Source organism: Lycorma delicatula, chromosome 1 (assembly GCF_047948215.1).
Source record: "Lycorma delicatula isolate Av1 chromosome 1, ASM4794821v1, whole genome shotgun sequence".
In the NCBI taxonomy this organism is placed as follows: domain Eukaryota; kingdom Metazoa; phylum Arthropoda; class Insecta; order Hemiptera; family Fulgoridae; genus Lycorma; species Lycorma delicatula.
Genome location: NC_134455.1, coordinates 378196156 through 378211539, shown reverse-complemented (window position 1 = coordinate 378211539; position 15384 = coordinate 378196156).

Genomic DNA, 15384 nt, shown 5'->3' with positions numbered 1-15384 from the left:
CAAAGGCGTCTCTTGTATTGATAGGCGACTTTTATGTGGATGATCGTATGACAGGTGCATCTTCACTTCAAGAAGCAAAACAAGTTTAGAGAGATTAATTGATCTTGTTGGTCGTGGAGGATTTCATCTCAGAAAGTGTTGTGCAAATAATCAAGAACTAGTGTCTAATATTCCGTGTGAGGATGTACGTCAATCGATCAAGATCCTAGAGTTAAAACTTTGGGACCAATTTGGAATCCTGTGAAGGATGCATTTCAGTTATTATTCTACAAGGAAAGCCAAAGTCAAAAACCAACAAAACAAACAATCTTAGCTGTGATTGGATGAATATTTGATCCTTTGGGATTACTCGGGTTTGTCATAGTCATTGCAAAACTTATTATACAAAATCTATGGTTTTGCAAGGTTAGTTGGAATGATGAGATGGTTTTTTGGATGCATCTGAATCTGTGTATGGTACATGTATTTATCTGAAATCTATTGATGTATCAAACAAGATCACGGTAAACTTAATTACATTAAAGTCAAGAGTAGCTCCATTAAAAATGGTATCATTACCAAGGTTAGAATTATGTGGTACGTTGCTTTAATCTGAATTAATGAAAATTACCACAAGTTCATTACTAAAATATAATGCCTTCTCCAAGAAATCAGTGATCTCAAATCCTTGAAACCAATTCAAAACAATAGTCAACTAAAACCATTAAATCCATATGTCGATGACATAACAAAATACTAAAACTCTGAGGTTATTACAGAATTCCAGCCTCCATTCTGACGAAAGGAACTCTCATCATTTTTACCAAAGAATCACATGTTGACTGATTTGATAACCTGACACGTCCGTGTCAAAAATTTGCATATTGGTCCACAATCACTACTGAATGTGATTAGACAAAAATATTGGCCTATTGGAGAAAAAACTTAATTCATAGAATATTTCATCAATGTATAAAATTTTTCAAGGCATATCCAAAGGGGATCACACAGATAATGTGAAACCTACCCAAATCACGTGTAAACCCAAGTCTTAGGCCATTTATAAGCACTGGTATTGATTATTGCGAACCATTTTGGATAAAATTATCCAGAAGACATGGAGTCATAGCTCAAAAGTGTTATAAATCATTATTTGTTTGTTTCAGCACTAAAGCCACTAGAATTGGAGAAGCCATTTAGAATTGGCTGAAGATTTACCATCAGATTCTTTCATCTCAGTGCTGAAATGCTTCATCGTGAGAGAGGCAAACCTACTGAAATATATTCTGACAACGGAACTTATTCTGTCGAGCCCAAAGAGAGCTGATTCAGCTAGTAGAATTATTCAGAACTAAAAATTTTCAGTTACGTGTTGCAAAAGTTTCATCCATTGAAAGTATTCAATGGCACTTTCAACCTCCCAGTGCTCCATACATTGGTGGATTCTGGAAATCATCAGTCAAACTTTTTTAAGAATCACATGAAAAGAGTAATCGTTACTAACAATCTGCAATAGTAGAGTTTACCACTCTACTGACTCAAATCGAGGCATGTGTAAATTACTAATCGTTAACTCCAATATCAGACAACCCTTCTTCTGATTTTCCTCCAACACCGGCACATTTCCTAAAAAGTGATATCTTTAGCAGCCTTCTAGAACCAAATTTACAACCCTTTCCTGTAAATAGACTTAATAACTGGCAACAGTTGCAGCACTTCTGGTCTCGTTGGTACATGAAAAGAGTAATCGTTACTAACAGTCTGACAATAGTAGAGTTTACCACTGTACTGACTCAAATCCATTTTACAATTAAATGTCAATATTGTAGTTAATAATTGCTTAAACTGAATAAATCAATCTTTCAAGAAGGTTTGGTAAGTAAGGAAATGTGATACCAAATAAGGGGAAAGGAGATTGCATACAGTTATTTGCTGTAAAGTAATAATAATAAAATGAAGGCATTATCTTGGCAACTAGAATGCCTCTACTTCCATTCATCCTTAAAGTCATTAAAGGATCTCATTGAATAAAAATTATGACAGCATTATATTGAATAATTAGATATTAAGATAAATTAATTTTGTAACTACCTTCAAATACTAATGTATTTTACCTCACACATTAATCTAGATCATAAAAACAGAATATAGAGTACAATAGTGTAATCTAGTTGAAGCCCTCCCCTTTTGCTGCAATTTTGGACTGATCCAGTAAATTCCATTTCATATAATGTTTACTATTACATCATCAAATATCCTATGCAACAATGAGAATGAAAAAATTATTTTTGATGAAGGAAACTAACAAAAAAAAAAAACAAGTCAGACTACCATACAGCATTGCAAATTGTTAGTATTTTCTCAGTTAAAGTAACTCTACATTTGATTTTGATGGATTGAATAATTTTTTTACTGTTTTTCTTCATCATTCCAGCTGCAAGTATAACATCATATAATTTTTCATTTATCCAATGGAACGAAAATACAATTTAGACTGCATTTTATTAAAAATTTGTTACAATGTTCCAGATGCATACACCATGACACATTCTAGTACGCCTTTATAACAAAATTATAACAATTTTAATTGCAGTGTAATGTTTAACATCATGAGTGTATAATCCAGATGAATTTTTCTTAGCTTAATATCACAGAAAGTTTACTTAAATCTTTGGTGGTTATTTCAGTATAATCTAATCCTTTGTACTTTCCTAACATTATAAGAGAAGACTAAAATTTGAAAACATTAATTGATTTAAAGAATTATAGATTCAATTCAAAACAATTAAAAATCCTGCTATTTAAATTACTTTGATCATAAAATGTACACTAAGGTTAACAAGAAATAGGAAATCCTGGAGAGAGACTTTGAGATTAAGAGTAATTTATTTCTCTAATTCTAATTATTATTATTAATACACAAATTCTAAGAAAGAATTTGTGTGTGTATTCATATGACCACTATGGTTGGATTAAACACTCTTTTTTCGCCTTTTCTTGAATACAATTATTATTTTTCCTTTTTTCAGCCCACTATTTTCAGTACTATCCTAATTACCCTATAAAAGGAAGTTTTCGTTATTTTCCTTAATTTCCTTCTCTTTGATAGACTACTTCTGGCCAATTACAATTTTTTCCAGGTTGTTACACATTTTTTCCTGTTCCTTTCCTTCTTCTTTTGCTAAAAATTCAACTTTATTAAGAGCTTTGCCTGTGCTTAGTTTAAAAGTGTGAACAGGGCTGATGTTGTTTCTACAGTTTTCTTGCTGTCCACCACAATTTTCTTCTGTATACTGAAGAATTCCAGGGAAATCGAATAGAAGGGCTGGTTCATAACTCAAATACTTTGGTCTCCTTGAGTGCGTCTAAAGTGCTGTAAGACTGAGTCTATTTTCAGTGATTTTTGAGCTGTTGGTTGAGTGTGTACCCTCCAGCAGTTTTGGTCTTTCTTGGGTTAGACTGTGATTACAGTTAGCACAACTTGTGTTTAGACTGTTCCTATGAAGTTCTGGAAGAAAAAGATGCTATTTATTCAACGCGTATCCACCTCATCGTGGATGGAAAAGGACCGTTGCTTAAGGAACGGTTAGATATAATATCTAGGTTTATTTAATTATGTAACAAGCACCATTGTTCACTACCAGACCATCCATACGTACATTCACCTTACATAAAGTTAAACGAAAAATGTTTGTAATTTTCAGGTGCGATGAGTAATTGTTCATAAACATTACCAAATAATGAGTGGTATGTGGTACTGCTTGTGAGAGGTGACCAACTTGCTGCGGTGATGTCATCAGTCGGAATATCTGGACTTCCTGGAGATTTTGATTCATCGTACAATTTATCTGTATAGCATCTGTTTTTTGACTGCTTTTTTGGACTCAATAATGACTAATAACTAACCTAACTAACTAACTGCCTCACCTTCAGGGGTACGAGGTCTTTTGTCTGAACTGAACCACAGTGATGTATCACTGTTGTCATCTGATTCTTGTATCTGCTTAGGAGGACTAGGGAATAATGGTATTGATTTTAACCACAGTGGAGGTGGAGATGACTGTCTTCAAACTGGACTAGGTGTATGCAATCTACTTTCCCTGAGCGTTGCAACAGGAGTGAATCGATGGCGGCTCAGGCTCCTACTTTGACTACGTGAAATATGTCCGTCAGTAGACAAGAAGGCAATAGGCTGAGGAGGAGACAGATGACTATCACTTTCACTTTGCTGTATCAGGCTTCTTTTGTGATGTTATTTACGCCTTGATGAGACACTACAACAGCAGTGATAATGATGACTACTACTGAAACGAGACAGTTTCAGTACTATCGCATCAGACTTAGAGGGTGGAGATATTTTAAAGAGTGATCTCACTGAATCGGTGCATGAAATGGTGGTGGCTTCAGAAGGTGTAGGTGTCACACCAGCAGCTTGCAGGTATGGGGGTGGTGATTGAAAACGTGTTCAGCAAAAGGATTCACAAACGATTTCAGCATGCTTTCGCTAACAGGCACTTGTCTAGGAGTAGTGAAAGAATATGTCTCGCTTAAAGGTTTGCATGTCGCTTTTATATGACTCGTCCTCTGGCTTTAAACATTTTTTGTAAATTTTTTTTTAATTGTTAAAAAATGTGCATAAGAAAGATATGACCCTAATTAGGCAAAATCTCTAGATACTGAGTGTGACCTTGTTCTACAGCCCCACCTCCTTGACCTTTTAATTTGAAAATGAATGGCATTAATGTCCCATATATAGAATTAATCTGACCTAGTTTTGTGAAAATCAGTCCAGTAGTTCTGGAGATATGGTTTAGAGGTCAACACTGAACATATGAACAATAACATCCACAAAATTTCCATCCAGTTATTTTGGGTTCCTTAACAAATCATCTTGATGTTTTTGGTTCTTGATGTTCAATACTTTCCCTTCTATCGCTGTAGCACTATCTAAATGGAGAAAGTAACAAGGTAAAACTATCTGGAATCTATCTAATAATTTTGATAGATTTTTACCACTGAAGGTGGGAAAAATTAAAAAAATTCCATCACGTAAGATTTTTCAAAATTTTTCATTCTTCATTTTATCTATTGATGTTAGCTCATTATAAAGGATCAATTTGTAAAACTGTTGTTTAAATAAATAATCATCATTTATTTTTTTAAATTTGAAAATGTAAGAAGTTGATATTCTGAATAAAAATACCATGGATTTATCATAAAGAAGTTAAAAGCAGTAAAAAATCTACAACATAACTGTACATACAGTCACTTTTACGTTACTACATGCTTGATAATTTTCCTCTTGTTGTGTCTACTTTCCCACCACTACGATCTGCTATTCTAAACAAAAAATTAAGTTCAGTACCTTTCTTAATACTGTGCTGTGCATTTGGGCTATTAGTTTATGACAACTTCATTTAACTTATATTATAATTGTTTTAAATATATATTATAATTTTTATGTACAAGAATTTTACAAGTTTTTATTAAGTTAAATTTCAGTGACTTCAAGAGGATGTGTCAGTGCACCTGACTCTTTTTGCTATATTTGTAGAAACTTTACTGTCAAAAATCAACAAAGAAACATTTATAGAATTTGTAAAAAAGTATATTTTCTATATTTTGGAGTAAAATTTGCAGACCAAGACAAATCTTTGGCTCCTCAGAAGGTTTGTTCAGTGTGTGTTGAAGAGCTTTGCCATTGGTCACAATGTCTTTCTGTTTTGGAGGAGTACTTATGGTTTGGAGAAAATCAACCAGTCATAGCGATGATTGTTACTTTTGTTCATGTATAGTACAGGAATTCAATTTAAAAAACAAAAAGGACATTTTTACCGAAACCTTCAATCAGTGATACATCCTCTATCTCATGGACCAGAAGTATTTGTTCCTTCACCATTAGATAAATTAGATGATATGTGTGATGAAGAAACACATATCATCTATGATATGTGGACAGTTGTATGTGTGATATGTGTGCACAGTTCACAGGCCTGTGCTAATGAACTGGATGATGAAAATGATGATTATGATCCTAGAAGTAATGAACCAAAATTGTTCAAGTAATCTGAGTGATCTTCTTATGGATTCCACTGAACTTTTAGGCTTAAGGTTGAAGAAAACCTTTGTTATTGTTAGCTCCTGGCACTATTTTTTATTGGTTTAGGTATAGAGAAAAATACTGAACAAAGTATTTTTAATGCAAAGATGCATTAGTTTAGTGTAGTGATGTTTTTGGAATTATGGAACATTTCTGCATTGACTATAAGGTTTCTGAATGGATAATGTTTATTGATTCATCAAAAAGGAGTCTTGAGGCAGTTCTGGATAATGAAGTAAGTACGCTTCTTTACCAGTGGGGCATTTTCTTCATTTGAAAGAAATGAAAAAAGAGAACTCAAAAATTTTGAGTTATTTTTAATTAAACTTCTGTATAAAGATCAAGGTTGTAAAATTTGTGGCGATTTAAAGGTACTTTCTTTGTTACTTGGACAACAAAGTGTTTATATCAAATATCTGTTTTTTGTGCAAGTGGGATATAAAGTCTGTCCATAGAAAGAGTTTTTTTATAGTCAGGATAGAAACCAACACTGTAATAAAAAATAATGGCGATCAGGACAAACCTTCAAAGTTGATATGAAAAACATCGAAAGAAAAGTTTAGTAGAGCTGAGCAAAGTTTTGCTTCCTGCATTACATATTAAACTAGAGTTAATGAAACAATTTGTGAAGGCAATAAAAACGATAAAGTGTTTCAAGTATTTTTGCAGTCAGTTTTTAGTTTCAACAAAAACAAAGATAAAGGAGAGTGATTTTGTTGGGCCAAATATAAGGAAGCTTATGAAAGATATTAAGAGATATTTGAATCTAAAATGAAGGAAACAGAAAACAGTTTTAGAAAGCCTTCAAGAATACACTGACAAAGTTTCTTGGCAACAAAAAAGATGAAGTTCATAAAAATATTGTACAGAATATATTAGAAAAATTAAAAAATTTAGGATGTAAATGAGCCTAAAGGTGCATTTTCTAGATTTGCAGCTTGACACTACTTTTTAAAATCTTTGTGCAGTAATTTAGAAACAGCGGGAAAGATTACACTAACATATGTAAGAGATGGAGAGGTTAAGCTATAGTGTAACACGATAGCTGATTACAATTGGATATTAAAAAGGGGCAACCCACTATGAGATTACAGAAGAAAAAACACCAAACGGAGCAAACAAAAAAAAAAAAAGGTTTTGTAAGGACTTTTAAGGACATAAATAGTATTTTATTGTTTATTTTCATTAGTTTTAATAATTTTATTTAGTAATTTTGTTTTTCATATAGCTTGTAAATAAATTCTAAATTTAATTGAAAATTGTGGTATTTTATATTTTTTTAATTTTGAAGCCGTTTGTGAAAATTTCTTAGATAATTGAGAAACATTGAGGCTATATTTCGATTAAGCGCCCGAAAATACATAAGAATCAGCTATCAAATTGCAAAAATTTTGTTTTATAAGCCTGCATTTTTAAAAAAATGCAGGCCTATATAACCTTTGCAACGAATACACTTGGGCAGAAATCAAGCTACACACGACAGTAGAACGTAATTTCCAACACCGATTTAGCGTCAATGTATGGTGTGGTCTACTTTATAATAAAAAATTGGACCATTCATTTTTACGGGACGTCTAAATTGCAACAATTACTTGGAATTCCTTAAGGAACAATAACTGCTTCTATTACAAGTTGTTATACTAGTATCAAGATACCGTATGTATTTTCAGCACGATGGTGTACCTCCCCACTTCTCACGTGATATACCAGTAAACTTAAATGACCAATTTTCAGAGCGATGGATTGGTCGTGGCGGGCCTCATTCCTAGCGACCAAGATCGCCTGATTTAACACCGTTAGATATTTGCATGTGGAGTTGGATGAAAAGTATTGTGTACAAGAGATGTTCATACGCGTATGGTTGGTGGATGCTCGTTGGTGGTTGCTCGTATTACAGATGCTGCTGCCCAAACTAAAGGAAGTCGTGCAGAATTGTGGAGAGCACCGCTAACAATGCGAAAGCATGCAACCAAATGTATTGAAGTAGAAGTACAGATTTTTGAATATTTACTGTACACTCTAATGTACAGCAAGTTTTCATAAATTTTATACATTTATTATTTATTTAACAAAGTTTGTGTACTACAAACGTAAAAACGTGTTTTTAGACGAAAAGAATTTCTGTTTTACATGGGGTAGTATTAAACTTACTGGAGATATGGTTCTGGGTCCCTGTTTTATCCTTTTTGTCAGATATAAAACAATATGGAACCATCAAGTTTATTCCTAATTTGGATTACAAGGTTGTGGAGGCGGGGGAACGCTACTGTATATATATATATATATATATATATATATATATATATATATATATATATATATATATATATATTAGCGTTCCCCCGACGCGGCTTCGTCCGCGATATCAATGTTTTTAGATTTTCATTAAATCCTGATTAACGGTAAATAAAATTTTTTATTAAAAATGTAAAAGGAATGTATGATAAACAATAAATTGTTGTCCAATGCTTAAATAAAGAAGATTAGAAAATTGAACAATCCTTGTCAGACCAATCCATCTTATTAATGAATTTATATAATCCATTCTCCCTCTATGAATCATGAGACCTTGCCAATGGTGAGGGGACTTGAGTGCTCAGTGATACAAAGTAGCTGAACTGAAGGTGCAACCATATCGAAGAGGTATCTATTGAAAGCCAGACTAAGGAATGATACCTGAAAGAGGGGAGCAGTTCTTTCAGTAGTTGTTAAGGGCGTACGTCAGGATGACTTAAATGCACATATCAACATCACTCAATCTTCTGAGTACTGCGCAGCTGAAAGCAATGGAAAACTACACCTGCTTTTTTTCCAAGAAAATGTAGCTCTCTGCATTTTCATATAACAAAGATGGAGGTGCCTTCCTTGGTAAAACATTCCAGAGGTAAACTAGTCCCCCGTTCAGATCTCCAAGTGGGGACTACTAAGAAAGGGGTCACCAGAAAATAAATAACATTCTACGAGTCGGAGCGTGGAGTGTTAGAAGTCTAAAAAATGTTGGTAGGTTAGAAAATTTAAAGAGGGAAATGGAAAGGATAAATGTAGATATAGCAGGAATTAGCAAGGTTCGGTGGGAGGAGGAAAGCGACTTTTGGTCAGATGATTTTAGAATAAAATACTCAGCTTCAAATAAAGGGCAAGCATTATGGTTTCATAATGAGCAAGAAGATAGGGAAGAGATTAGAGTATTTCAAAATGCTTAGCAATAGAATCATTGTAATAAGGATAAAAACCGAAACCTAAACCGACAACGTTTGTTAACATATATATGCTTACAAGCACCCATGGTGATAATGAGTGTGTATATGAAGAAATTGACGAAGCAATTAAACACAAAAAAAAGGATGAAAATTTAATAGTAGTTGGAGATTGGAATGCAAGCATTGGAAAAGGCAAGGAAGGAAATATAATGGGTGAATGGGAAAAAGGAATGAAAAAGGGGACCGACTTACAGAGTTTTGCACGAATATAAATTAGTAATTGCCAACATCCAGTTTAAAAATCATAATGGAAAAAGCCAGGTGATACTGCAAGATATCAGATAGATTATATCATGGCTAAGCAAATATTTAGAAATCAACTGGTCAACTGTAAAGCAGACATTGATAGCGACCATAATTTAGTGATAATGAAATGTAGATTGGGGTTTAAAATCCTGAAGAAAAGGTGTCAGAAGAATCTGTGGAATTTAGAGAAGCTTGAGGAAGAGGAGGCAAAGAAGATTTTTGAGGAGGTCATTGCAAGAAGGCTGAGTAAAAAAGATAATGTAAAAAATATAGAAGAAGAATGGGAGAATGTTAAAAAGGAAATTCTTAAATCAGCAGAAGTGAACTTAGGCAAAACAAAGAGAACTGGTAGAAACCTTGGGTTTCAGACGATATATTGCAGCTGATAGATGAACGTAGCAAATATAAGAATGCTAGTGATTAAGAAAGTAAAAGGAACTATCAACAATTAAGAAATACTATAACAACACGAAGTGCAAACTAGAGAAAGAAGAGTGGATTAAAGAAAAGTGTTCTGAAGTGGAAAGAGAAATGAACATTGGTAAAATAGATGGAGCATACAGGAAAGTTAAGGAAAATTTTGGGGTACATAAATTAAAATCTAATAATGTGTTAAACAAAGATGGTACACCAATATATAATACGAAAGGTAAAGTCGATAGATGGGTGGAATATATTGAAGAGTAATACGGAGGAAATGAATTAAAAAATGGTGTTATAGAGGAAGTTGAGGAGGATGAAATGGGAGAAACAATACTGAGATCTGAATTTAAGAGAGCATTAAAAGATTTAAATGGCAGAAAGGCTCCTGGAATAGACGGAATACCTGTAGAATTACTGTGCAGTGCAGGTGAGGAAGCGATTGATAGATTGTACAAACTGGTGTGTAATATTTATGAAAATGGGGAATTTCCGTCAGATTTCAAAGAGCGTTATAGTCATGATACCAAAGAAAGCAGTAGATAAATGTGAAGAATACAGAACAATTAGTTTAACTAGTCATGCATAAAAAATCTTAACTAGAATTCTGTACAGAAGAATTGACAGAAGAGTGAAAGAAGTGTTAGGAGAAGACCAATTTGATTTCAGGAAAAGTACAGGGACAAGAGAAGCAATTTTTGCGCTCAGATTAATAGTAGAAGGAAGATTAAAGAAAAACAAACTAACATACTTAGTATTTATAGACCTGGAAAAGGTGTTCAATAACGTAGACTGGATTAAGTGTTCAGAATTTTAAAAAAAATTAGGGTTCAAATACAGAAATAGAAGATTAATTGCTGACATTTACAGGAACCAAACAGCAACAGTAATAATTGAAGAACGTAAGAAAGAAGCCATAATATAAAAGGACGTCTGACTAAGATGTTCCCTATTCCTGTTAGTATTTAATCTTTACATAGAACTATCAGTTAATGATATTAAAGAACATTATAGATCTGGAGTAACAGTACAAGGTGAAAAGATAAAGATGCTACAATTTGCTGATGATATAGTAATTCTAGCTGAGAGTAAAAAAGATTTAGAAGAAATAATGAACAGCATGGAAGAAGTCCTACACAAGAACAAACGCATGAAAATAAACAAGAACAAAATGAAAGTAATGAAATGTAGTAGAAATAACAAAGATGGACCGCTGAATGTGAAAATAGGAGGAGAAAAGATTATGGAGGTAGAAGAATTTTTTAATTTGGGAAGTAGAATTACTAAAGATGGACGAAGCAGTAGTGATATAAAATGCCAAATAGCACAGGCGAAACTAGCCTTCAGTCAGAAATATAATTTGTTTACATCAAAAATTAATTTAAACGTCACTAAAAGATTTTTGAAAGTATATGTTTGGAGCACACCTTTATATGGAATTGAAACTTGGATGATCGGAGTACCTGAGAAGAAAAGATTAGAAGCTTTTGAAATATGGTGCTACAGGAGAATGTTAAAAATCAGATGGGTGGATAAAGTGACAAATGAAGAGGTGTTGTGGCAAATTGATGAAGAAAGAAGCATTTGGAAAAAATATAGTTTAAAGAAGAGACAGACATATAGGCCACATATTAAGGCATCCTAGAATAGTCGCTTTAATATTGGAGGGACAGGTAGAAGGGAAAAATTGTGCAGGCAGGGAGCATTTGGAGTATGTAAAACAAATTGTTAGGGATGTAGGATGTAGGGGGTATACTGAAATCAAACGACTAGTACTAGATAGGGAATCTTGGAGAGCTGCATTAGACCAGTCAAATGACTGAAGACAAAAAAAAATAATCCATTATAAACTGATAAGCAAAAGAAAAATAAATATGAAGAAAAAATTATTACTATTCCCCACCTAGTATTCTTATCGTGTTCACATTATATGGTTACTTGTGTTTCCCATCACGATTAGGGGATATTTAGCTCACGGCTCACTTCGCTCATCCTTCCCATCTAGCCAGAAGGCTCTGCCCCTTGAACCCTGTTGAGTTCATTAAACTAATACTTGTGAGAATAATAATGATAAATAAAAGTTAAAGCCTGTTCAATTTATAAAAAATATCAATGGATTGTAATTTCTTCAGGGCAACAGTTTGTTCAATACAGGTCTTGAAAGTTTGAGAAATCTAAGAATGTGGGTTTGAAAAGTGAGTCTCAATCTTAAAATTATTAGTTATGACTGATTACACAGTACTTCGTATGGGTAAAAATATATTTTGCTCAGTTTTTAATGTACCCCGATAAACACCACCAGGAGGTGACCATACTTCGATTTTCATTTTCTTTTAATTAATTTTATTTTGTTTTTTAGTCATGAAACCAGAGGCAGAAGCAACCAGTCCCATTGCATATACAGTAACAGTGGCTGTGTTGGTTGAGCTGCTGCGCCATACATAGTCGCACCTCTTAAAAAATTGAAATGCAAAAAAACTCAAAAATTATTTTAAAAAAATTATTGTTTTGGATATTTATCTGAGGAGTATTGGAAGCTTCAATCTAGTGAATATCTTGTTTGGTGTAGTCGCAAATGGGGAAAATTTGCAATCAGTGTTCAACTTATTTTACCTTTCTCTACCCCTTTCAACGTCAAATTTAGAAAAATCTAGGAAATTGGTTTTCATTTACAAGAAAATTACACACACCAAAAATCAAGTTGATATCGTCAATTGTTACTGAGAAATTTAAAAATCTGATGTGCACATCACATGACTTCCTTGTACACCTTTTAAAGTACATATACACATTTTTTGCTGCACTTCATTTAAACTTATTTCATTTGAAAGTGAGATACTATCCACCAATTCTTTAATAAAGTGGACAATTACACAATTGCTGAAATATTAGTTTTTATTAACATTAAATATTTATACAATTATTAATTCAACAATCTTAAATGAAATATTAGGATAGAGTAAAATCATTAGTAATGAAATCCTTCATTACTTGTATAACTAGATCAGTATCTTCGTGAGTTGCTGATAACAAACATTTCAGATTTTTGGTGTGTTGTATAAATGAAAGTTAACAATAATTAAATTATTCCATTTAGTGAACTCCTGCATACTGGTTACAAATGTTAATTTCGACCTTACTGTGTAAAATATTCACTCTTTATTACTGGATTATTTGGTGAATAATCAAAAATGGGAAAAGAAACAATCATACAGGAAAAATAAAGATAACATGAAGTAATATATCTCAAAAAAATTACAAGAACATGAATATGAAGGAGAAAAAACTGTTAAGAACAAGGGAAGATGATAAATATAAAACGGAAGAAAATGTTAAAACCAAAGAATGAATAAAAAGGAAGAAAATGTGGCAAACCAAATAAGAAATAAACTGGAAGAAAATTTTGCAAACAAATAAAGAATAAAAACATTAAGAGACGATGTTAAATATAAAGAGGAAGAAAACATTAAGACCAAGGAAAGAATAAAAAGATTAAGAGAGGATCATGAATATAGAGAGAAAATTTGAAAAGTAGAGAATATGTACACAAATTAAGATCAGAAAAATTATGTCAAACCAAACAGTGATTAAATGATTGGCAACAAAATACAAATAAATGATATGATAATCAACTCTGACTTAGGGAGAATATTGTCCAACAATATCAGAGGAGTAATGTACTAACGATAAGAATTTTTTGTAAATTATTAAAGATAGGGCATGTATGCCTGCCTAAGTGTATGTGTTGTTCTTGTGAGGGTTTATATTTCACTATGTAGATAACTTTAATGTACATAAAATTAAGCAGAAATTACAGAATAGTTAAAGTAAACTAGAAAATCCAAAAAATAATGTGATTAATTATAATTTTCAATTAATATTGAATAATCAGTTGTTTAACCAAATCTATTACATACGCACATTTTTAAAATTACATAAACTTTTTATTTCACTAATAACATCTGATTTATATATATATTTTTATTGCTATTATTGAATAATCATTTATTGTAAAACTTTTTTACAATCATGGGATAATAATTATTAATGAATCAATTTATTTAAAAAAGAAAAAATCTTATCAAAAAAAAAAGAAAAAAGAGATGAAGTCTGCTTCGAACTGATGTGCTTCCCCTTACATTTCCAAATATTTCATTTGGCTGTAACAACGGAACCAATGAAAACAAGTAACACATGATTCATCCTTGAAAAGCACTCAATCAGGGTTTATTACTGCAGTTAAGAAAAAGTCCAAAATCCAAACTTTTTGGACAGTTTTGGTTCAGTCGGTTCCAATCAAACGGGGATGTGCGCAACTAGATGTTGCAACAATCCCTAAATACAAAAATCTCAACATACTACGGCTAATAGTTTTTGAGATGCGAGATACGTACGTACATACATAATACCTATGTACAGACGTCACGCTGAAACTAGTCAAAATAGATTCAGGGATGGTCAAAATGGATATTTCCGTTGAAATCAGAAAACCGATTTTTTTTGCGATGATAATACTTTAAAAAAAGAATAGCAGCGTTAAAAAAAATTCAAAATCCATTTTAGTCTTTCAACTGGGAATTTCAAAAAATCTAGAAATGCATTTTTAAATATTCACATGAAGATTACAGACACCAAAAATTAAGTTGATATCTTTATTTGTTACTAGAAATTAAAAAAAAAAATATATATAGTAAATTTCTTGTTATTCCATGTTAACCCTTTAAACTTGGAATTTCAAAAAATTCTTTCTTAGAGTGCACTTACACCGTAAGAACATGAACACAAATTTTGTTCAATTTATCTTCAGAAGTGTTTGCTGGGCGTTTATGAATAAGTCGTCTGTTAGGCCATGTTGCTTTATAGGTATAGACATTTATCCATACAAAAAAAAAAAATATAATAATAAAAGAAATTAAATTTCATGTTCATTTGTATATAAAAATAATAATATTTTAATAATACTTAATTCTGATTAAAACCAAATCTTTGCAAAGTATCGACAAAAATTAATTTGAAATATTTATTAAAGAGAATGCCGTTAATAATTAAACAAACTTTTTTTGTCATCTCAAAAAAAAGGCAATTTCGTACCTCTGAGCCCATTCTATGTCAGCTGGTACTCCTGCCATACAGCTGCCTGGTTTATTAAAATCAAAATTAAAAAAAAAAAAAAAAAAATAGCGATTAATTAATTAAATTCTCTAGCAGTTGTCACTTTCTTCTTATCCTATATTTGAATTTCAAATACTCCCTCAAAAATATAATTTGAGAAACTAGGAAATCACCAAATAGATTTTTGATAATATACCTCACGATTCTACATTTTGAAAAATACTAAAATTTGTGTAGTTAATTATTTATTTTAAATTTGAACAAATA